This window comes from Ammodytes marinus (genome assembly GCF_949987685.1).
Source record: "Ammodytes marinus genome assembly, chromosome: 10".
Classification (NCBI taxonomy): Eukaryota; Metazoa; Chordata; class Actinopteri; order Uranoscopiformes; family Ammodytidae; genus Ammodytes; species Ammodytes marinus.
Genome location: NC_137214.1, coordinates 31,830,718 through 31,855,730, shown reverse-complemented (window position 1 = coordinate 31,855,730; position 25,013 = coordinate 31,830,718). Strand labels below are relative to the sequence as shown.

The 25,013-nt window shown below is 37.9% G+C and overlaps 1 protein-coding gene across 9 annotated transcripts in view; it reads left to right on the top strand.

Annotated features, from left to right (window-relative positions):
* Window positions 1–25,013, top strand: part of LOC307256516 (scavenger receptor cysteine-rich domain-containing protein DMBT1-like) — a 394,296-nt gene that overhangs the window by 340,254 nt on the left and 29,029 nt on the right. The window lies entirely within an intron of this gene.

The following is a 25,013-nucleotide window of genomic DNA, read 5'->3' as shown; positions in this document are numbered from 1 at the left end:
ACACACTATTTTGTTTAAATAAACATATGTGTCAAACACTTATACATATATTATACATAAATATATAAAATATTTTAAATTAAAATTTAAAGTCCATTTAAAAACAAATGCTTGGATATCATTGAGAACACATACATACTTAATTTTGCTTGTTTAACATATTCGAAATAATAAATAATTTTAGAAATCAGCTCCGATACCATGTTATAGAGAATAAAGAAATTTCAGGTAATTTAGTGATTTTTCTTTTAGTTGTTGTTGCGTTTCTGTGTCACGGTTTCCAGTTGGATCCCGAAGCGTTTTGGTGAGATGATCGGTTCGTACGCCACAGACAGCTTTGTGAAGTTAACCTTATCCTGAAAAGAAAAAGAATAAAACACACAAACGTTCATGTTGAGAATAAAGATTATTTTTTTCGATTTTAACAATTGAAAAAAAATTACTACACTTTTTTGCTAAAATACCTTTTCTCTGCCAACCATCCCTCTACCTATCTATCTATCTATCTATCTATCTATCTATCTATCTATCTATCTATCTATCTGTCTGTCTGTCTGTCTGTCTGTCTGTCTGTCTGTCTGTCTGTCTGTCTGTCTGTCTGTCTGTCTGTCTGTCTGTCTGTCTGTCTGTCTGTCTGTCCGTCCGTCCGTCCGTCCGTCCGTCCGTCCGTCCGTCCGTCCGTCCGTCCGTCCGTCCGTCCGTCCGTCCGTCCGTCCGTCCGTCCGTCCGTCCGTCCGGACGGTCGGTCTGTCTGTCTACCATTTATAAACAGTTATCACTCACCTTACAACATTTATCCAGCATATTGTGCCTCTCGATCAGGTTTCCGAGGGTGTCGACGTCAGGATGTAGAATCTGAAGAGTCTTAAGGCCTTTGATGAAGTATGTAGGAAAGGTGGTCTCCTGTTTAAAGAACATAATAAAGTAATGTTAGTGCACCTAGTAATCTATCTATCTATCTATCTATCTATCTATCTATCTATCTATCTATCTATCTATCTATCTATCTATCTATCTATCTATCTATCTATCTATCTATCTATCTATCCTTACATCCATCCATCCATCCATCCATTCATCCACACAGTAATAATTAGTTATTCTGAGGTTTTTAAGGTGGAGTCAGCGATTCTGTATTGGGACATCCTAAATCTTTTTCTGGCATACTAAATAGTATGGAAGTATGGGGATTGGAACGCAGGGTTTCTGTCTGTTTCCAGTCCATGACAATTAATACATTTTTTCATCTAACTTTTCCTAATCTGCAAACTAATTCTGAGCAGCAACGCATTTTAAAAGTCTAACGGAATGTAACAGCGACTTTCAGGACCATTTTCCATCCCTGACACTTGTATTATAGATAATAATTCATTTCCCATTACGTTATTGATGATAATCATCTTCCACACAGACACACACACACACACACACACACACACACACACACACACACACACACACACACACACACACACACACACACACACACACACACACACACACACACACACACACACACACACACACACACACTCTCTCTCTGGAACTTACCCCTTCTGTCATGCTGATGTTCAAGCACTTGCATTGATCCTGAGGAGATACATTCATGTTAAATCAGTGTCAATACAGACAACAGGGAATTAACATCTGTCAATGAAAAATTAAGATATTGAAAAAATTATAATTTATGTATACGCCCATTAAACAGTTAGGAACCAATCAGATTGCTTGATTTAAGCCACTCGTTTTATACCACACACTGAACAGCAGCTACGTAGGACAATTAACCGAAATTGGGCCAGATGAGATAAGGAGCAAAGCAAAGAGGAAGTGGTGAGTGACAATGACAGTCAATGTTGCTGGGGCTGTGTGTGTGTGTGTGTGTGTGTGTGTGTGTACTCTGCAGAGCAACAAATCAGCTATAGGGAAAAGCATATTTGCTAATTATTATTAACTATAAATGTCCCTTTCTTGTGTTTTAATACATAACATTTATTTTTTTGGTTAGTTTCTAGTTTGAGGCATATAAAGGTAGAGTGTGTAATATCAAGAAGCTATAGTTACTAAAGATGGCATCATCCACCACTGCCTCAAGTCTTTCCTACAATATATAAGTGATGAGGTGAAGATGTATTTAGTTATTTATTCTATAGTACTTCTTCTTCTTCTTGGTCTTCCAACAGGTGCATTTCCCCAGGACGCCCACTATATATAAAACCGTGTAATAAGGCCGTTAAGTTTGTCCGTTCTGTGCTACTGTAGAAACATGGCGGTGCAACATGGCGGCCTGTAATTAAATAGTAAATAATAAAGTTAAAGAATTTAAGAATCATTTAATCTTTGACTTACGGTGACGTTAGCTGAGCTGCAGTTTTCAGAGCAGTCCTGTTGATTCAAACAAGAGAACATTTTTTAGACATTTTAAACATCACACCTTTAAAACTAGTGCAACATATGAACAAATCCTGCAGTAATAACCTTCAGAATACGTATGCACATTTGGCAATATGTAACCTAATTATGGCATTTTCGGCATATTTTTAAGAATAAAATGTCTCATTATTCAGACAATTAACAACATATGAACAAATACTTCTGTAATAACCTTCGGAATAGTGCTGAGAATGATTATGGAAAGTTCAGTTCATGTAAGTGCTTTAGAAGTTGAGATTTCTGGTTCAGTGTATTGAATAAAACTAATGTTGAGATAATGTCCGTTAAAGATGGTTGTATAGGAGAAATATACAGTCGCAAACAGACAAGGTTTAGTCAAATTAACACCTTAATGTTCATTTTGGACCTTTTGATTTATACTAGTATGAAAGAAGACATGTTATGGAAGATAAATAGACAAAAAAATCAAAAAATTGTTGGCACTTTAAAGACAGTATAGTTGCTGAAACATATAAAAAAATGTAGTTTAATTTAATTTAAAATTATTTTGCCAACACTCGTAAAGTTAGAAGAGAGAGTATATAACAAATATCTGATCGTCTTACCTTCACAAGCTCGTTCAGTTCAGCCACCTCCATGTTTGCCTCGTGCCAATATCCGCACTATTGAGAAAATTGTCCGTTAAAGATGGTTGTATAGGACAAAATATACAGAGGCAAACAGACAAGGTTTAATCAAATAAACAAATAAACACCTAAATGTACATTTTGGACCTTTTGATTCATACTAGTAAGAAAAAAGACATGTTATTGAAGATAAATAGAAACAAAATCTCACATTTCAACCTGCTTTATCTTCTGTTTAAGACCAATTTACCCATTATTTATTTTTTACATCCATCAACATGTAAAATAGAGAAAACTAATGTTGAGATAATGTCCGTTAAAGATGGTCGTATAGGAGAAATATACAGACGCAAAAACAGACAAGGTTTAGTCAAATAAACACCTGAATGTACATTTTGGACCTTTGATTTAGTATGAAAAAAGACACTTTAGGGAAGATAAATAGATGTCTATTGAAATATACAGATGCAAAAACAGACAATGTTTAGTCAAATACCTTGTTATGGTTAAATCTTCGACACATCCCCACCGAAGTGCTGTCAGTAGGAAATGAGTGAAAACAGCTGAAAAGAGCCGATACTAGAAGGAGAGAAAGTGTCCATGTTGATGCTGCCATTTTCGTAGGATAAAATCACAGAGTAGATTTAAGTAATCGACTGTATAACCACTCAGAAAAAGCACTTAAAGATCTATCTCAAGGTTTTAAATAATGGCTATTTTTCTGGCTGTATTATCTGAAGTCTTTTCTTGTGGCCTGAACTGTCTCTTGAGGCTTCGTCGATTGATTGATGGATGGACAGAGGAATGTTCAGCTTTTTAATACACCAGCGAGTGACATTTCCGAAGAAATTGGGGATTCCCTATTATGACTTTCTTTTCTTACGTTTTTTTTTTTGTGTATTATTTAATGTCTATGTTGTGTAGTCAAAATGCTCTTCCCACCCCCACCCCCTCACACACAGGGCCATGACTGCTAATAAAAAAAAGGTGGGGACACAGTCAGAATGGGAAGAGTGAGAGTTTGTGTGCCTCATATCAGTAAAATCTGAGTTTTGACAGCTATGACTGTGGCGGCATTTCCTCTACAACAACACTGCTGCACGCTGGAGGGAAACTAATTCAGATACGTCATTCTCTGCAAGTTTAACGGGTGAAGTCATGGTTTAAACAACCTACAGCCAATGTCTGGGTGGCTATATGTGTCATATTATACTGTACTGTGTGTGTGTGTGTGTGTGTTTGTGTGTTATAGTGTGTGTGTGTGTGTGTGTGTGTGTGTGTGTGTGTGTGTCAACTTGATTAATACAAGCTCTCTGCTTTGTGGAGTAAATGTGTTGATATTTACTACTATGGCAACCCCATGGTGTATTTAGTGGAGGTCCTGGGAAGGTTTTGTATGCGCTTCATTTAGCGGAGAATATCTCAACTGTTATAGACTAATATGACCCCAGTGAACAACGTGGGATGTGTGACAAAATATCTATCCGGGGCGAAAGTCCTGTTAATGACCACAACAGGTTACACTAGTATCCTCACACTTTTTTACCAGATTCATCCAGATTTAGGATGGTTAGAAGTACCCGGATGTCCTACTTCATCGGGCCAAGATTATTATTATTATTATTATTATTATTATTATTATTATTATTATTATTATTATTATTATTATTATTATTATTATTATATATTTTTTTGGGGGGAATTTTTATGCTTTATTGATAGTGCAGAGACAGAGTTGAAATGGGGCAGAGAGGAGAGTGACATGCAGTGACTGGAATCGAACCCGGGTCCGCTGCTGGCCGAGGCCCATGGGGGGGACGCCCTACCAACTGAGCTAAGGGCGCCCCCTGGTCCAAGATTGTTAGTGTTGAAAACTGCATCCTATTTGGGCGATTCTGACCCACAATCCGGTGCGCACTTGAAGTGACGTCACATCTACGAAGCCTCCATATGAAAACAAACGGGGATGCGACGGATATAAAAGCAAAAGGCAAGATCAAGGTGCAATGTTATGATGAAATAAAAGAGTAAAAGTATGGTTGCGTTCCGAATCGCATACTCTTTCTTTGTTCTATTCTACATACTACATCCGACGATAAAAATAATCTAGTTAGGATGCAGTAGGCATACTATTGGGACAAAGTTTACTCTCTTATTTCATCATAACATTGCGCCTTGATCTTGCCTCTTGCTTTTATATCCGTCGCATCCCCGTTTGTTTTCATATGGAGGCTTTGTCGATGTTACGTCACTTCACGTGCGCACTGGATTGTGGGTCAGAATCGCCCAAATAGGATGCAGTTTTCAACACTAACAATCTTGGCCGCATGAAGTAGGACATCCGGGTACTTCTAACCATCCTAAATCTGGCCACAAGAATCGGGACATCCTAAATCTTTTTTCTACATACTATATAGTAGAAAGTATGCGATTCGGAACGCAACCTAAGTCCCAATAGTATGCCTACTGCATACTAACTAGATTATTTTTATCGTCGGATGTAGTATGTACAATAGAAAAAAGAAAGAGTATGAGATTTGGAACGCAGGGAGTGTCTTGCTGGGAAAGAAAATGGGCATCTCTAACAAACAAAAGAAAATTCTATTAAATTTCCATAAAAATGACATTGCGTAATATAACTGTGGGGGAAAGTGTGGGCTCAAAGCTCAGTCACAAATGCCCCAAGATGTTGTTTGTTTTCCCCTGGAACCTTTGTTCATTGAGATAAAGAGAAAAGTGGAAGTTTACAAACAGTTATAATGCAAAAGAGATAAAAAAAGGTCAGTAGATAATATGACTGACTGAAAAAAACACACCAAATATTACTAATGTCCACATCAAAGAGAATAAACAAAGCGTCATCTCTCTCTCTCTCACACACACACACACACACACACACACACACACACACACACACACAGTGTAGTGCAGTGAGTGGGCAGCACAGAAAGATCAAAGAGTGTTGTGGTTTTTTCTACGATAGCAAAATTGCCACATCTGAAGGAGCTTTTTGTCAGACTGAACAAGATTGAGTCAGATAGACTGTAAATTACGTTGTGAGCAAATGCACAATACATATGCATTAGGTCACGTCTATAGCAGAATACATCCCTGGAAATAATAATAATATTCTGTCATTTATATAGCACATTTCAAATTTAAAACACAAAGTACTTTATCAAATTTAAAGGTTAAAATGATAAAATTAAATTAGATTACAAAATAGTTTTAGACTTTTTTTCTCAACAATTATGATGAAAGAAAAAACTATTTTTTTTCTCAATATCAAGTGATGAGGTGAAGATGTATTTAGTTATTTATTCTATAGTACTTCTTCTTCTTCTTGGTCTTCCAACAGGTGCATTTCCCCAGGACGCCCACTATATATAAAAAAAACGTGTAAGGCTGTTAAAGATGAGATGAAGATGTATTTAGTTATTTATTCTATAGTACTTCTTCTTCTTGGTCTTCCAAAAACCATAATTCATATTATTATATTATTTTTATGAACGCAAATCATTATATATAACCACCTCATAAATCAGCAAGCAGAAGCAAGAAGCAAAAAAACACTTACATTTATTAAAAACCATTCAGAAATCACAAGATCAACACAAAGCAAACTTTTATTATGATCATCTCTTCTCTGGTTCCTTTTCCGTTTACATTTTCTACTCCAGGAATTCACTCTTGAGGCTTCCATCGCTGTCTGGGAAGTTAATAAGTTCCGCCACCTCATCTCCTTCATCATCTAAATCGTCTTCCTCAGCCTCCTGGGACGTTAGCGCTTCCACCAATGTTTCCGCCTGTCCGCCAAGCTCCAGGTAACCTTTGGACGTTTGGTTCATAATCCCTCGTCCCCCTCCTTCGCTAGCGGCTTTGCTTTTCATGGGTTGAACCATTAGAATGCCTTCTTCCAGCACAGGGGTCCGCTCAATGCTGGACCCCTCCCCCGCTAAATCGCTGGCTCGTCGGGCCGGGATAAGAGCATTGGGGTCCAGGGTTACTGTCGATCGACTACTGCAAAGACCCATCGCAATCAGGAGAAGAAAAAACTGGAGAAGAGATGATTTTGGCCTTGCGAATTTGAATTTTGAAAAGACGATTTTGCCAAATAAAAGATAAATAAATAAACAATGTTGAGGTTTGGTTTAAAAATATTACACGTTTAAAGATGTCTACTGCAGTTTTTTCAAATATGTTTAAACAATGTTCACAAGGCCTATAGTTGGTCCAAAATACAGATATCCATAATTCACTAAAAATAGTTGAAAACTAAATTAAAGAAACTATCCACCCAACCAGAAGTCGACTTTACCGAGTTTTGGTTTAAAAATAATTACTACGTCCAGTGTTTACTGGAGTTTTTCAAATACGAGTAAATAAATCATCCACTCAGCCAAAAGTGGTTGATTAGAGGAATTTGCAAACGTTAAGATCTGGTTTAAATTTTTTTTAAATGAAATACTAAATGACGAAAATAACATGAAAAGACGCTTATTACAGTGTGTCAAATGTGTTTCAAATTGTTCACAAGAGTAATACGTCGTCCGAAAAGCATAAATCTATAATTGCTAAACTTAAGAGTAGAAATAATTGTTAAAAGTAAAAGTAAAGCAATTATTTTTTTTGTAACAATATTTTAAAATGAACCCTACGAACCTACAAACAAAAAGTTATTGAAAATACAACTAGAAAACGTTGTGAATTGTTTTGAAAGTATAAAGAGTTTTTAGGGTAGTTGAAAAAAACGTCCACAAAAGGTCAAATATGTTTACAAATATTCACAAGAGCTGTATGATGTCCGAAAAACTGAAATCCATCTTTCGCCGAACTTGGAGTGAAAAAAATGGTTGAAAACAAAAGTTACAAAATGTTCCATCCAGCCCAAAATCTGTGAAAGAATTCACAAAAATTAACGTCGAGCATTTGTGTTAAAAAAAAGGTGTAAAGACGGCTTTTCCGGGTTGTTTAAAAGTTATGATCCTGACAATAAAGCCAGAGTTGGTGATTTTAAAAATATCACACTGTTATCTGTTGTTAAGCAGTTTGCCAAAAGCATGTACCAATGCGCATATATCTGGTATTCCAGGTTACAAAACTGAACACAACAAGCAAAATGTCACTGGAAAAATTACTTTGTCGATTTTTAAACAACGTTGAGATTAGTTCGAAAAATAAAAAGGAGAAAGGTTGTATTTTTTCAGGTTGAAATGACATAACAAATGTGTCAAATATTTTTTCAGACCAAACACAGACCAATTTCCAGACACTATTTTCGGGCTACATAGAGTCCACGATCAGATTTAGCCCCAAAAACAATGTCCATTGACGTCTGGCACTTGGAGGGATGATCAATGTCTTCCCAAGTTCCCAAGTTTGATTTTTCTTAACGAATTGCTTTGAAGTCTACAAGACCCTGAATCAAGTTGTCCATAAAAAATAATATGAAAGTGTTGAATCCTTGATTTGCAGAGGGGTTTATCGATCCAAAAGATACACAAACTTCTTACAATCCTGAAGAAATTTCCCTCTTAAGTCTTGTATCTTCGATGATTGTCAAATAAAAATATCTTTCCAGTTTCAAGATTGTTCTGCAGTTTTCAGAGATTTTGTGAATAAAATTTTTATTTTTTGTTGTTAAGATCAATAGATGTCCGTTGATCCTTCAATTGACTGTGGTCATCTGGTTTGAAGAGGGCATCCTCACTGGAAGTCCATTGAATCGGTGGGATATAAAAAGGCATGTCCACCCACTCTGCTCTCTGTCTGCAGTTCTAAATAAAGCCGACTGCATTTGGTTCATCCTTGGAAAACTCGGAAAATGTGGGTGTGGAAAGCGGAGGAGTGAGTGAGTGTGTGTGTGTGTGTGTGTGAGTGCGTGCGTGAGTAAGTGAGTGAGTGAGTGAGTGTGAGTGAGTGAGTGTGTGTGTGTGTGTGTGTGTGTGTGTGTGTGTGTGTGTGTGTGTGTGTGTGTGTGTGAGTGAATGAAGTACTCTTAATAAAATGTCTTGATATATCCCATCAAAGTGCTTACATCAGGAGACTTCTTATTATTATTTTTTTTTAACCTTTATTTATACAGGTATATCCCATTGAGTCCGAAGACTCTTTTGCAAGGGAGACCTGTTCCCATTTACACGTTACCATTCACACACTCATTCATACACCGATAGCAGGCTAACTATCGACATTCACACGAGGCAAGGTGGGTGAAGTGTCTTGCCCAAGGACACAACAACTATGACACAGGTGGCAGGGCATGGATCTAACCTCCAACCCTTTGATCATCGGCCGACCTGCTCTACCACCTGAGCTAAAGTCGCCCCGAAGAATAATTAATATGAATTTAATTTTGTATTAAGTTTATTTGATTTTTTTATTGGGTAATTCTTTTAGGGACAATCACCAATCAAGTCAGTAAGTGTAAGTGTAAGTGAGCCAGAGTTAGCCTAAGGGGCTATTTTTCATATTTTGTCCTCGACCAGATATTCAAAAGGTAACCTAAATTGTAAAAAAAAAAAAAAAAAAAAATTAACAAAGCTTAAAGGTTGGAATATGAAGGTGTATTGAACTCGGAGATCCTATTTAGTATAAATGTGCAAAAAAAAAAAAAAAAACGGATCATCTCAAAAGGCAGAAAGAGTGTTTTATGGTCTCACTGTCTAACCCTACAGTTTCCTTCTTGTGACATCACAGTAAGGGTTAGGATTAATAGGACAGCTGGGCCAAGGGAAGACTAAGGGAAGACTGAGGGAAGAAAAACCTCATTCATTATATTATAATAGTGATTTTATAACGATAGAACGCTGGTTCCATATGGGTGAAGTATTCCTTTAAAAACAACCTAGGTGACTCAGAAGATACAGTAACACATAATAAAAGAGAAATTGACGAACAATTGCAAGCAGACAATAAAACACAGCGTACATAAAAACATTATAGTTATGAATAAAGTGAATCCATAGCAGTCAAAACTACATTTCAACGTGTTTCCTTTTCCCAAACTGTGTTTTTGTATTAAGATTATTAAGATGATTAAAATAGCTTTTATTGTCATTGTACAATCACCTATAGAGGGAAAATGTCTGCAAGTGCTTAGCCACAGAAGGTTTTAGCAGCTTGCTTTGTGCTCTCTGTCTGAGCGGGCTTTCTGAGGGCCCTTGACTTTAAACATGCTCTCTTTTAAGGCTCTTCAAAAGCTCCCAGTGTCTGTTTGTGGCAGGTCGCTACAGTAATCTAGGAGGATCTGGAAAGAATGCAAGTCTAACAATGTCCTCTGCTAATTATACAGCGTTGTCATTGTCTTTTGGGGGGCATTTTATTTTTTAAGATGAATTTTTAGGCATTTTCAAACTTTATTAGATAGTACAGAGTTGAAACGGGGAGACAGAGAGAGGGGGGGGGGATGACCTGCAGTAAAGGTCCAAGGGTCGGACTCGAACCCGCGACCACTGCAACGAAGGCTGGAGCCAATATGGTACGCGCTCTATCCACTATGCCACCGGAGCACCCCATTTGGGGGGCATTTCATGCTTTATTAGACAGTTTGGAGAGACAGAGATTAAATGGGGCAGAGAGGGAAATGACATGCAGCGAACAACCGGGTCATCATTTCCCCCTCACATTCATACAACAATAGCTTTGTTAAGTGTGTGTGTAAACTCTTAATAACAAGGTAAAAAGAAATGCTTGATTGTAACATTAGGACCCCTCTCTATGACCTTGCCTGGAAAACATGTTTCTCATGGTTATGGTATTTATTTATTCCTACAAAATGGCCAAAAATCTAAAACATTTAAGAACTTTGTATAAAAGGAAATTCAACGCTTTAAAAGGCCTTATTTTGAAAATATTAAATTCAATGCTTTTTTAAAAATTGCTTTTAAGACCCCTCACCCCCCCCCCCCCCTCCCCACACACACACACACACACACACACACACACACACACACACACACACACACACACAAAAGTCAAGTCAGTCAATCTGAAGAATTCAAATGAAAAGTGATTTATTCCTCAGCTCTGAAAGGCTGACTAATAGAAAAGCTTGAAAGGGGTTTATGTGGCCAGCAGCAATATGATGGTTGGAGATATGGAGATGGAAGTGGCTGGCTTTGTCTTATCTCTTTGTTGTGACGCCTGAAAGCAACGGCACACGGTTTTCCACCAGAATGTGTTTACGAAAAAGGGAAAATTCAGAGTTTGTTTCTTAGAACGTCCATGATTCAGTCAACAACTCTTACAAAGACCAATTGAACTTGTTGAGATCGGTTGCCTTTCTTAAAGGTGCAGTGTGTAGAAATTATAGGCATTTCTTCATAACAGAGTTGATAGAAATGGAATATAATATTCTTTTTTTTGGGGGGGGGCATTTTTATGCTTTATTGATAGTGTAGAGACAGAGTTGAAATGGGGCAGAGAGGGGAGTGACATGCAGAGAACGACCGCGGGCCGGAATCGAACCCGTGTCCGCTGCTGGCCGAGGCTCATGGGGGGGGACGCCCTACCAACTGAGCTAAGGGCGCCCCCCAATCTTTTTTTTTTAATATAATGACAAAATTCTTTATCCAAAATATGTTCTGTAATAACTTTGGACACAATTTTGTTGTAAAAATTAAGTAACCTCCCCCCCCCCCCCCCCGCTCCTATGTAGATATAAAAGGCTCATTCTAAAGAACTAAAAGAAACAACAACTTTTATTTTCAAGTGATAATACCCTAATTAAAAAACGGGGCGCCCTTAGCTCAGTTGGTAGGGCGTCCCCCCCCCCCCCATGGGCCTCGGCCAGCAGCGGACCCGGGTTCGATTCCAGCCCGCGGTCGTTCTCTGCATGTCACTCCCCTCTCTGCCCCATTTCAACTCTGTCTCTACACTATCAATAAAGCATAAAAATGCCAAAAAAAAATCTAAAAAATAAAAAAAAAGACCACAAACAAAATGTATCATTAATCAGACAATGAACAACTTATGAACAGATTTCTTTAAACTGTTAATGTACAGTGTGCAGTCATGTAAAAATGTATCCTTTTAAATGTTCTTCACAGAAAATAAGCCAATAAGTCCAACAAGTCTAAAGGTTGAAGAAAAAAAAAAATGAATAGCATATTTTTTCTTTTAGTGGGAGTAAATGATTCACAATACATTATGTTCCATGTTTAGTTTGACTCACGTTTTTTTCCTCATTGTTATATCTGAATAATCTTGAGTTCAAAAGAGTGTGAACGGACGCATGAATGCAGCATCTTATCTATTGTCTTTCTATGAGCGCATTGGGCCAGACCACAGGAACCTTGTTGCTCTGAGCGTGTGTGTGTGTGTGTGTGTGTGTGTGTGTGTGTCTGAGTGTGTGTGTGTGTGCGCAGTGAATCGCGTAAATGACGATTCACCTTTTCATTACTCTGTTAATCCATCTATGGGGAGTTCCAGTGTGAGAAGTCACTGCGTGGAGACGAATCATTGATTAAAAACTTTCTATTATTGTAGGGAATATTATTTAGATTTCCAGCGTCTGATGTCTAGATGCACTTGGTCTTAATTTAAAAAGTGTTAAAGTGTGTCGGTGAGTAGGAAACATGGGTATGTGTAGGATTATGTATAATTGTATGGGTATACAGGAAATGTATTGGTACGTTTGTGTGCATCTATGTGTATTGGTATGGAGTACAGATATGCAAGTGTTTGTTTGTACACTTGTGTGTATCTATGTGCATCGGTATGGTGTACAGATATGCATGTGTTGATACATAGAATTGATATCATGAAAATGAGAAATTAGTCTGAAGGAAACAGGTAGTTTTGAGTTTGAGTTTTGATTTCTGACCTGTTAATTGTCATTATTAGAATATCATTGAGAATGAATTGGAATTGAGGCAGGAATTCATGCAAAAGGGGCCCAAACCAAGTACTAAGTACATATGCTTTATAGAGGGCCGACATTTCTGTATTTAAAATCCCTTTTTTAATGATTTCATGTAATACTCAAATTTTCTGAGATTTTGAATTTGGGGTTTTCAGAAGATGTAAGCCATAATCTTCAAAAGTATAACAAATAAAGGCTTGAGATATCTCACTTTGCATGTAATCTGTCTATATAATATATTATTTTCACCTTTTAAGTTAAATTACTGAAATAATAAATTAATATTCAAATGTTTCGAGTTTCACCTGTACATGGCTTCAGGGTTGTACACTTATTTTTTTTCAGTGTTAGCACTGATTCTAGCCAGCAAAAAAATTCAGCAGCACAAACATACATTTTGTAGAACACAAAGTATGGTTGAAAACTTGCATAACCCTAACCATTGCATTTCGCTCTTATCACCTTTGAGCGTGTTGTCTTGGTCTCATGTGAGATTCTCAATCAATATTTTATCCTATTGTGCATTTTTCTTCACACATAATACATTTGAATAGCAAATGCCATCAAAACTGTCGCACTGGGGGCGCTCCGGTGGCGTAGTGGATAGAGCGCGTACCATATTGGCTCCGGCCTTCGTTGCAGTGGTCGCGGGTTCGAATCCGACCCGTGGACCTTTACTGCAGGTCATCCCCCCTCGCTCTCTCTCTGTCTCCCCATTTCAACTCTGTACTATCCAATAAAGCTTGAAAATGCTAAAAGAAATATGTCGCACTGTACATCCCTGGGCTTTTTAAACTGGCATGTTGCTAGCTACAATTTGTTTCTACCCCTTTGTTTACATACCAGTTTACAGAGCCTAGACTGTTTATAGACACTGGATTTTTTCCCCGCCGCACATATAGCTGATTGTGAGGAGATATTCACTGATTGACAAAAAGTTATTTTGACAAAAAGTATTCTCCAGAATCACTGACTGCACCTTTAATTTGGGCTTACTGGTACAGATCGCCAGAAGCTGATAGAAGACTTTTCCAAAGAACAACACCATTTAACAAAAAAATAAATTAATAACATTTTTAGCAGGTAAAGGAAAGAAATCCCCCGACAATACAGTCACATCACAATAATGGTCGAAACTGAACTAAAAGCTGCATTGTTCAAACCTTTGTGGTCGTGGTTTAAGTAGCATGGGACCACTTCTAAACCTCTAAATCTGAAGTTTAGTGTGTGTGTGTGTGTGTTTGTGAACAAGTTTGGTCTGAAAGTGAGATTTCGGTCTGTCAAAATGTGCCACACAATGCTGCAGTATTAGTAATAACAGTGATGTTTCTGTGCTGATAACACGGAGAGAATACCCATTAACAAAGAGGCTTATCACTTTATGGGTCCCTTCAGTGGTGTAGTGGATAGAGCGCCTACCATATTGGCTCCGGCCTTCGTTGCAGTGGTCGTGGGTTCAAATCCGACCCGTGGACCTTTACTGCAGGTCATCCCTCCTGTCTGTCTCCCCATTTCAACTCTAATGAAGGTTGAAAATGCCAAAAAAAAATAAACTTAAACAAAAATTGCTTTTTTAGTTATTATATAATTAGAGTTATCATACCTGTGACAGAATAATATTTGAATTTTTTTTTTGCTTTATTAGAGAGTTTTGGAGAGATAGAGATGAAATGTGTCAGAGAGGGGAATGACATGCAGAGAACGACCCGGGCTGGATTCTAACCCGGATCTGCTGTGAAGAGGACTGACAGACAGACAGACAGACAGACAGACAGACAGATAGAGAGGGGAATGACATGCAGAGAACGACCCGGGCTGGATTCTAACCCGGGTCTGCTGTGAAGAGGACTGAGCCTCTATGGGGGCTTTACGTTTATTTTATTTTTCGTAGTCTATTTGTTATTTTGGAACCCCCCTTGGTTTGAAAAATATTGCACAACCCTTCGATCATTGGCCGACCCGCTCTCCCCCCTGAGCCACAGTGAGCAAAACAATTCAGTGGCACAAAAATATAATTTGTAGCATTCAAAGTATGATCGAAAACTTGCATAACCTTAACCATTGCATTTCGCTCTTATCACCTTTGAGCATGTTGTCTTGGTCTCATGTGAGATTCTCAATCAATATTTTATCCTATTGTGCATTTTTCTTCACACATAATACATTTTAATAGCAACTGCCATCAAAACTGTCGCACTGGGGGCGCTAGTGGATAGAGCGCGTACCATATCATGGCTCCGGCCTTCGTTGCAGTGGTCGCGGGTTCCAATCCGACCCGTGGACCTTTACTGCAGGTCATCCCCCCTCGCTCTCTCTCTGTCTCCCCATTTCAACTCTGTACTATCCAATAAAGCTTGAAAATGCTAAAAAAAATGATGTCGCACTGTACATCCCTGGGCTTTGTAAACTGGCATGTTGCTAGCTACAATTTGTTTCTACCCCTTTGTTTACATACCAGTTTACAGAGTCTAGACTGTTTATAGACACTGGATTTTTTCCCCGCCGCACACACAGTAGCTGATTGTGAGGAGATATTCACTGATTGACAAAAACTTATTTTGCTAAAAAGTATTCTCCAGAATCACTGACTGCACCTTTAATTTGGGCTTACTGGTACAGATCGCCAGAAGCTGATAGAAGACTTTTCCAAAGAACAACACCATTTAACAAAAAAATAAATGAATAACATTTTTAGCAGGTAAAGGAGAGAAATCCCCCCGACAATACAGTCACATCACAATAATGGTCGAAACTGAACTAAAAGCTGCATTGTTCAAACCTTTGTGGTCGTGTTTTAAGTAGCATGGGACCACTTCTAAACCTCTAAATCTGAAGAGTTTAGAGTGTGTGTGTGTGTGTGTGTGTGTGTGTGTGTGTGTGTGTGTGTGTATTTGTGAACAAGTTTTGCCTGAAAGTGAGATATCGGTCTGTCATTATATGCCACACAATGCTACTTTATTAGTAATAACAGAGTGATGCTTCTGTGCTGATAACACAGGGAGAATACACACACACATAACACAACACACACACGCACACGTTTGTACTTGAGTGAGGACTCTCTTTGGCATGAAGCATTCCCTAGCCCCTTACCCTCACCCACAAATCGAAATGCCTAACCCCAACCTCACACTAACCCTAAAATGAACTAAATTGTACCGTGAACCATAAAACCCTAATCTTAACCCCACACAGCCCTTTTAAGGCCTGTCCAATAATTCATAACACCTTTATTTATATCATTGAGGGGCGATCCTCATTTCTATTCCGGAAAACAGGGAGAACTTTCCAAATATGTCCTCACTGTCAAACGGTTAAAAGAAGTCCCCTCTTGGCACCTTTATTAAAAAAATATTTAAAAAGGCATATTTAAATTAATATTCTGACAATATACTTTAAAAGGTTAATGTTCTATAGTATTTTTTATTTGTTTTTAAATGAACAGTAATACAGGTCCACACTTGGTCAATGTAATGACCGATAGTCCACTGTTGGTAGTGTAGGAAAGTATATTAGATATTTTATATATAGTTTATTTTGAGGGATTTTCTCCCCAATGGGAATAAAACATATTTAACTCAACCTGTTCAGCACTTCCTCAAAAACCCACTAGAGGTCAGTCCATGCACAACCAGACACACACACACATAGACACACACACACACGAACACACACGAACACACACACACACAAAGGCAAGCAGGCACGCACACAGACACACACACATAAACACGCACACACACAAACACGCAAAGACAAACACGCAAAGACACACAAGCACACACACACGCACAGCCAACAGCGGCCTATCGGAGGAAGTGCAGAACAGGCTGAGATTTGCCTCTGCTAAATAGATTTTATTCCCAGTGGGGACAAAATCCCTCAAATTATACTATATATAAAATATCTAATATACATTCCTACATTACCAACAGTGGACTATCGGTCATTACATTGACCAAGTGTGGACCTGTATTACAGTTCATTAAAAAAAAATAATAATTAGAAAATGTATCTTTTAAGGTCTATTGTCAGAATATTAATATAAATATGGCTTTTAATTTATTTAAAGAAGGTGCCAAGAGGGGACTTCAATCCTTGACCGATATCCAGAGGGGACTAAATTCACTGCAGCAGTGGAGCTTTAGCTTCACCAAATCTGTGACACACACACACACACACACACACACACGCGCGCACACACAAACACACACACACACACACACACACACACACACACACACACACACACACACACACACACAGTCCATTCCTACATTGCCAACAGTGGACTATTGTTCTACATTGACCAAGTGTGTTCTTGTATTGAATGTAAAGCCCACTGAGGCAAATGTCTATTTGTGATATTGGGCAATACAAATAAAACTGATTTGATTTGATTTGTATTCCTAAAAGCCTAAATTAAATATACTTTTAAAGGTGCTTTGTCAGAATATCACCCTAAATATACTTTTATTGTTAAAGAAGTTGCCAAAAGGGGACCTGAGACCTTGAGCGTTATCTACATATCAAAGAGAGGCCCTATTCGCTGCATCGAAAAGATAACCAGTGAGCGGGCAGTTGTGTGGACGAAAATGCCTTGTTGATGTCACAGGTCAAAGGAGAATGGGCAGACTGGTTCAAGTAGTAGTGTTCCCATGAAGTGTTTTAATCTTGAAGCTATAATCATTAATCAGTTATTCATTTACTGCCAGAAAATGTCTTGCCATCTATTTTGTCAACTGTTTGTGTAGAAACATTTCAAATTCAGGACTTTATTCATATCTGTATTTACACCATATTTAATTTCACAGATAATAATTTTAACCCAAAAACTACAGCAAGCAAAGCTCTAAATATCTATTCATTAAAAATCAATGTTAGGATCTGTCTTTTTCTCTTGTTTTCCCTGTTTTTCCCACTCTGTTACTGTTGCATGTTTGTCTCCCCTGGCATGTCAGCTGCACCAAGGCTTCAGTCTTGATTGGCCAATACTTGTATGACGTCTAGTAGTGTTGTGGGCGAGACAGTAGCCTCGTTCGACTAGGAGCCGTCTTGCTCAGACCTGCGCAACTATGACGTGCGTCTTGCTGAGCGCACAACATTTTTGCAGCATTTTTGTTGTGCGCTCAGCAAGACGCGCGTCATAGTTGCGCAGGTCTGAGCTAGACGGCTCCTAGTCGAACAAGGCTATTAAGCCAGAGTGAATGGTGAGGGTAAACTCTGCAGAGGGAGAACAAAGCTGCAGCAGAGTCAAATAAGAGCACTTTTAAATTAATTCATTTTAGGCCTACAGCTCCTATATATTTAATTTGTTTTCATTCAGATGCATTTTATATTTTCCCTGATCCCTCTCTTCTTATACGCTCCTCATCCATCAGCTGTACATTTCAGTGCTTCTTCAATATCCAAACATATACCCACACACAATTACTGTGAAGATCAATGTTAGGATCTGTTTATTTCCCGTGTTTTTCCCACTCTGTTCTTGTTGCATGTTTGTCTCACCTGTCTGTCAGTGTGTGTCTGGGCGTGACTCACCTACATTCTGCTCTCCAGCTAAACTCCTCCCACCTGCAGTTCATTCACTCTGATTGACAGCTAACTGATTTAACCCGGTCCCTCCCATCCAGTCTTTGCCCGTTTGTTGTGAAACCTTCACAGTGAAAAAGGGATGAGCCTGAATCCTAAAAGGAATTCGTAAAAGCAGGTATAATGCGATAGATAGATATTTTTTTATTCCCAAAAAGCCTCTTTATTAGTCAGAATTCTTTTAATTTTTATATTATGTGCTAAATTGGCAGCTTTCATTAAATAGACACATCCTTATTCATGAGGAAATGCAACCAAAAACACTTTTGAATACATTTGTTGGAAGACTATTCATTCTTTGAGTTTGCCACCTGTTGTTTGACAAACAGTAGATAAATTAGAGAGATGCTTCGCATACAGCACTACCATCGATACCCAGCCTGCAATGCTATAGTGGTGAAGTAAATGACAGTGTTTACATCTATTCATACAGTGTCATTTTAGTTTTGGCTATGCTTTTTAATCTTTGTTCGCTTATTTCACTTTTTTTTTATTATTATTTCTTTTTTCTCATAATTTTTTTTACTCTACTTTTATTCATATCTTTTTTCCACTTTTCTATACACGCTAAATGTATATTTGTTTCTTATGTCTTCAAAAACTGATAAATAAAAAGTTTTTTTTTAAATAAATAAAAACAATGCAAATCCCAATTCACCTGTCAGTGCACCATGCATTCCCAGGACATGTTTCATCATGAAGAAATACTCAAACAGTAAATAAAATAGATGCCAACACATTTTCTGGCACTTAATGAACAGGTGATTCATGGCTTTAGCTTCAACTGTGAAAACCTTTTATGGTTACACATGTGTGGGTGTTTTTTTCCTTGGTATTTTACAAACCCATCGCTGTTTGTTTGGCCTGAAGCAGTTACTGATAAGACCCAACTAATGAAAACACATAGGTGACACAGCATTGGGGACACATAACATTCACCACACCCACGCTTATTTAACCTTGCGCAAGAATTGATATCTATTGCTTAATATTTCCCCCTTTGCTGTATTTTGTGGGTTAAAATAAGTACAACATAGTTTTTATATAATTTTTTGTTTTTATCTGTGATATTACATATAATGTTAATACAGATATACAGATAAGTGCTGACATTTATATCCTTCCTACGCACTATCCTTTTAAAATGTCCACAGTACACGATGAAAGTCATTCTTTCTCACTGCAGTATTAATATGTAAAGAAAAAAAAACATTCAATGGATTGTAAACTGGGTCATTGCAACATTTAACCTGATTCTCGGGTATTACGGCTGACAGACTGACAGGGTTTTAAAGCTCTCTGAATGATTTCACAGCCGACACAGCTTTAGTTAATGTTGTAGAAGGAATGCAGAGGTTGATTGTGAAAAAATTATTTAAACGGATCTGCTTGAAAAAGGTATTTGGAAAAAGATAGAAACCTTTGAAATAGGACTCCTGACTGACTGACTGAAAGATAACGACAACAGGTTCAAGGCCTAAAGTAACCAGAGAATAATCAGTATAAGGCTATAAACAGATGTTTTCACCTTAACTTTTAGTGTGTTGCTTATTCATTGGTGATTGGTTTAAGCATATTCATTTATCAAGGATAATTTATTAACATTTGATTGATTTCGCTGACTTTAATACCCAAGACGCATCCTGTTTCAAAGATGCTAATGAGAATATTAGACATGTAAATAACTGTGTAAGCATTGTTAATATAGCCTATACTGTTTTATGAATGAACTCAGATATATGAATTAACTACATTTATAAACCTTACAATATTAATTAATTAATGCCTTTTAAAGGTACGTTCACACCAAAAGCGATGCTCGTGATGCAGGCGATGGAAATCGGCTTGCAGAATGACCCGACGTCACTGACAGCTAAACGGAGGACAGTGTACACCAGTGGTTCCCAACCTCCTCCTTAAAATCAAATTGTTTTTGTTATAATAATAAAATTCACGCTGCGCACACACACACACACACACACACACACACACACACACACACACACACACACACACACACACTGCTGTCAGCACTCCCACCTCAGAGAGCTTTATGGTAGACATTAGGCCCTTACACAGTGTAGGAGACATTAACGGGTTTTTGGTTTCAAATACCTTTAAAGTAAATGTATATGAATTATGGTTAAAATTATGAATTAAAGCTACATTGCGTAACTTCTGTCGCCCCTCATGAGGAATTCTGAGTAATCACAACAACACTGTCGGTGCATCTACATGAGGTAAAGCCTTCAGTGATGGCACATGGATTTTATACCTTCTGCTGTACGTCCAGGTTTTTTCTTAGCAGTAGAATCAACAACTGAAACATTTCTTGGGCTCTTCTTGGGGATTTTTCTGAGGTCCTGCAACCGTGTCGGGGGGGGGGGGGGGGGGCACCAGTTTGTAAACGCTGCCATACTGAGAAATACAGAGAGAGTTTTGATGTTAATAGAGACATCTAACCCCTTAAAGCTTTAAAGTGATAAAGAGCAGGTTCATTACCAGTGTCCAGGCTTTGCACCAGACCATTAACTCTTATCAGCTAAATGCTCCCGGCTTTAACTTAAACACTCTCTCCATCTCTAAATGTGTCTTTAACTTTAGAACGGTTAATTGTGTCCACAGTCACACAGACCGGCGCTGTCTTAATAGTGTGAAAACGTAACGATGGCTATCATAGGCTGTTAGGGGCTATTTTAATTTCTTTAAATCATTCTCTCTCTCTCTCTCACTGTGTCACACACACACACACACACACACACACACACACACTCACACACTCTCTCTCTCTTTCTCACTCACACACACACACACACACAAAGACACACACAAAAACACAAGGCACACACAGTGACACACACACCCTCAGACAGACACACAAACACACACAGTGACACACACACACACACACACACACACACACACACACACACACACACACACACACACACACACACACACACACACACACACACACACACACACACACACACACACACACACACACACATTGATCTTGTCTTTGCTCACACAGGTCTCAGCTGCACTGCAGGTGTTACACACCAGTGTGTTGACATCTCAAACCCCCTCCCTCCCATTCACATCTCAAACAGAGCAATACATTGCAGTTTGCTCAATAAATGTTGTTAAAATCTGTGCAGTTAAAGTTGCATAGTCAACCTTTAATATCTTGACATTCAAATCTTTAATGGACTTGAGCAAACGGATTTCTCTAGTTAATAACAATTGCGAAATATAATTTACACACACACACACGCTACTGTGCCCTTTCACAGCCCGGTAGGCTCACCTGTTGTCCACCCCCCCCCCCCCCTGAAGTCTCTCACTTGGGACTAGAATGAACCTGCTGCTGGATCAGATAATTATTCTTGCGCAAGATTTAATAGGTGTAATGATGATTGCCACACTGTCTGTTTTCCCATGAAGAGATGGGTTTGACAAAATACCAAGGAAAATAACACCCACACATGTGAACACAAACACACACACACAAACACACACACACACACACACAAACACACACACACACACACACACACACACACACACACACACACACACACACACACGTGTTACCATAAAAGGTTTTAACAGTTGAAGCTAAAGCCATGAATCACCTGTTCATTAATTAAGTGCCAGAAAATGTGTTGGGAACTATTTTATTTACTGTTTGAGTATTTCTTCATGATGAAACATGTCCTGGGAATGCATGGTGCACTGAGAGGTGCACTGGGATTTGATTTCTTTACTTTGAAAACTTTTTATTGATCAGTTTTTGAAGACATAACCACAAACAAATATACATTTAGTGTGTATAGAAAAGTGGAAAAAAGATATGAATAAAAGTAGAGTAAAAAAAAATTAATGAGAAAAAATTATTAATAATTCAAGAGGAAAAAAGTGAAATAAGCTAACAAAGATTATTAAGCACCTACATATCAGTACATATGAACATTTGCAGTGCTTGCTCATTAATTTCCTATGCTTCAAAAATTATATATATATATATATAAATAGAAAAATACTATGTTGAGGTCATGAAAATGCACTTGTTGCATGTATTGCATGACACCAGCACTGTGTTGCACAACACTGCTGGCAGCCAGTGAGAGGTGTTAACCACAGCTGTGTGTGTGTGTGTGTGTGTGTGTGTGTGGGAGAGTGTGCGTGTTGGAGTGTATGCACGTGTGTGTGTGTGTGTGTGTTTATGTGTGTGTGTCAGTGTGTGAGAGAGAGGTGGTTGTGTGTGTGTGTGTGTGTGTGTGTGTGTGTGTGTGTTTGTGTTCACATGTCATGTCAGTCACTGAGTTTCTGAGGAGCTGAACTTTTTCACTAACACTGCTGACAGTGAAGTTCAAGAGTTTGACATATTTATTGCCGTTTGTACAGAAAGTACAGGTGCACCTCAATCCAAGAGTCAGCTTTAAAGATGCTGCGAGGAACTTTTAAATATTATTTAAATACACAAGATACACTTTATGAGTCAGATGGTGAGACAAAAACAAATCTCTTCCGTTTACTTTGGGTCGATGCCAACAGCATCAGTGTGTGAGAGAACACAGTGACGTTTAATGTCAAAGTTGAATCAGTGCCAGTATCTCTACGTGCGATACATGTTACCAGCATTAAGTTAAGACACACCCACTGATCAATATAAGAGCGGCTGCCTCAGCTCACAGGTGCCACAGGTGAACAGGTAAGCAGACAGACAGGTAGACAGACAGACAGTTAAACTCCTTCCCATCGCAGACGGACTGCAGCGACCGCCACCATGACACCAGCCTTCATCACCCTCCTCTTCCTCGTGCTCATGGTATTTACACTTTTAACCCTTCTATTGTGTTATATTTGACCTGTTTTCAACTTCAGATATGCAGAAAATACCGTTCCTTTTGATAATTTATTGTTTTTTATGATATCCTCAGTAAAAGCTATATAAACATTTTTTTTTTTTTACATTTAAGTAAATTCTGAAGGTCTCGAAACAAAAAGGTGACATCTGTGGTGTGAGGGATCAATTATGACATAGTGGCTGTTGCATTAATCTATTAAGTTGTTAGTGGCTCTGTGCATAAAATTAGTCTTTAACAAGAATAATTTTTGACTCTGAACACCTCCTCGTCCTCCTGCTATTTTGGGCCAAAGAAAAGCCATACACCTTCTTTTTTCCCTTTTCCCAACATAAATCAGTAACACTTTACAATAAGGGTACATTAATAAACTGTTAGTTAATGCTTAATAAAGACTTAAACCTGCAGTGTGTAGAATTTTGGGTTTTATTTCCTAGCAGATTTTGTAGACAGTAATTATAATATCCATAAGTACATTTAATTTAGTGCATAATAGCTGATTTTTAATTTTTAATTTTTTTTTCCCTTAGAAAGGGTCTCATATATGTCCATATTTCTGCATATTTTGGATCAAGGCCTAGTGCCGCCATCCTGAAAGTGTCATAGTTGGAATGTCATCAGGTGCATTGTTTAAAATTTAGAATTGTTCTTGTCCTTGAAGGCCACTGTAGCTTCTGTTATTATTCGAAAGGGGTGGGGTTACCCAGGGAGCGTTGCATTCTAGAACTTTGTAGAACTTTCTTGATGATATCATATTACACACTGCACCTTTAATAAGAATGTATTAAGCATTACCTAACTGTTAATAATTGTTTAGTAATAGTAATATTGTCATTAACATAAACTAAGCATTAATTAACAAAACATTAACTAACTGTTAATAACTAAGCAATAACAAAATGCTTAATAGCAGGAACTAACAGTTCATTAATGTACCCTTATTGTTAAGTGTCAGCACATTTTTGTAGTTAAAATGACTTTAATGCATTTTAAACAAATTTTGCAGTCACTTTGAGATTTCTGCATATTAAGCACTATTTTGAGATTACTTAGACATGTATGCATTGTCAGCACATTTTCGCAGTTACTTTGATATTTCTGCAAATTCAGCACAATTATTCAGCTCCTTTTTTCCTTTTGAAAACAGAGGTTTTACTCAGTGGTCCTGAAGGCCAGAAAGAGAAACTTTTACCAAAGTTAAAGGATTTTAAACTCACATCACAATCTGTAAAAAACCTGGGTGTGATTTTTGACTCTGAGCTCAGTTTTATTCCACACATCAAAAACAACTCAGCCGCACGAGTGCTGTAACCAGGCTTTTAATTGATTTTATATTTATTTGTTTATTTATTTTTAAAGTCTTATTAATTCCTTTTATGCTGTGCTTTTCAGACCACTTGTATCTTTATTCTTTTTTTATTGTTTAATCTCTAGTTTTAAGCCTCTAAGCTTTTATGTTTTAGTCTCTAGTGTTTTTAGCTGTAATACTTTTAGGATTGAGTCCCTTGTGTTTTTAGCCTCTATGCCTTTTGCTTTATTTTACTGTTTTAGACTGTCAGTTTTTAATCTCTAGTGTTTCCACATGGGGGCCTACCAGACTGGGAGTTGTCTCTGGTCTGGCCATTCACTGTGCTGTCCTGCGGTTTTGGCCCGGGTAGCTAGAGG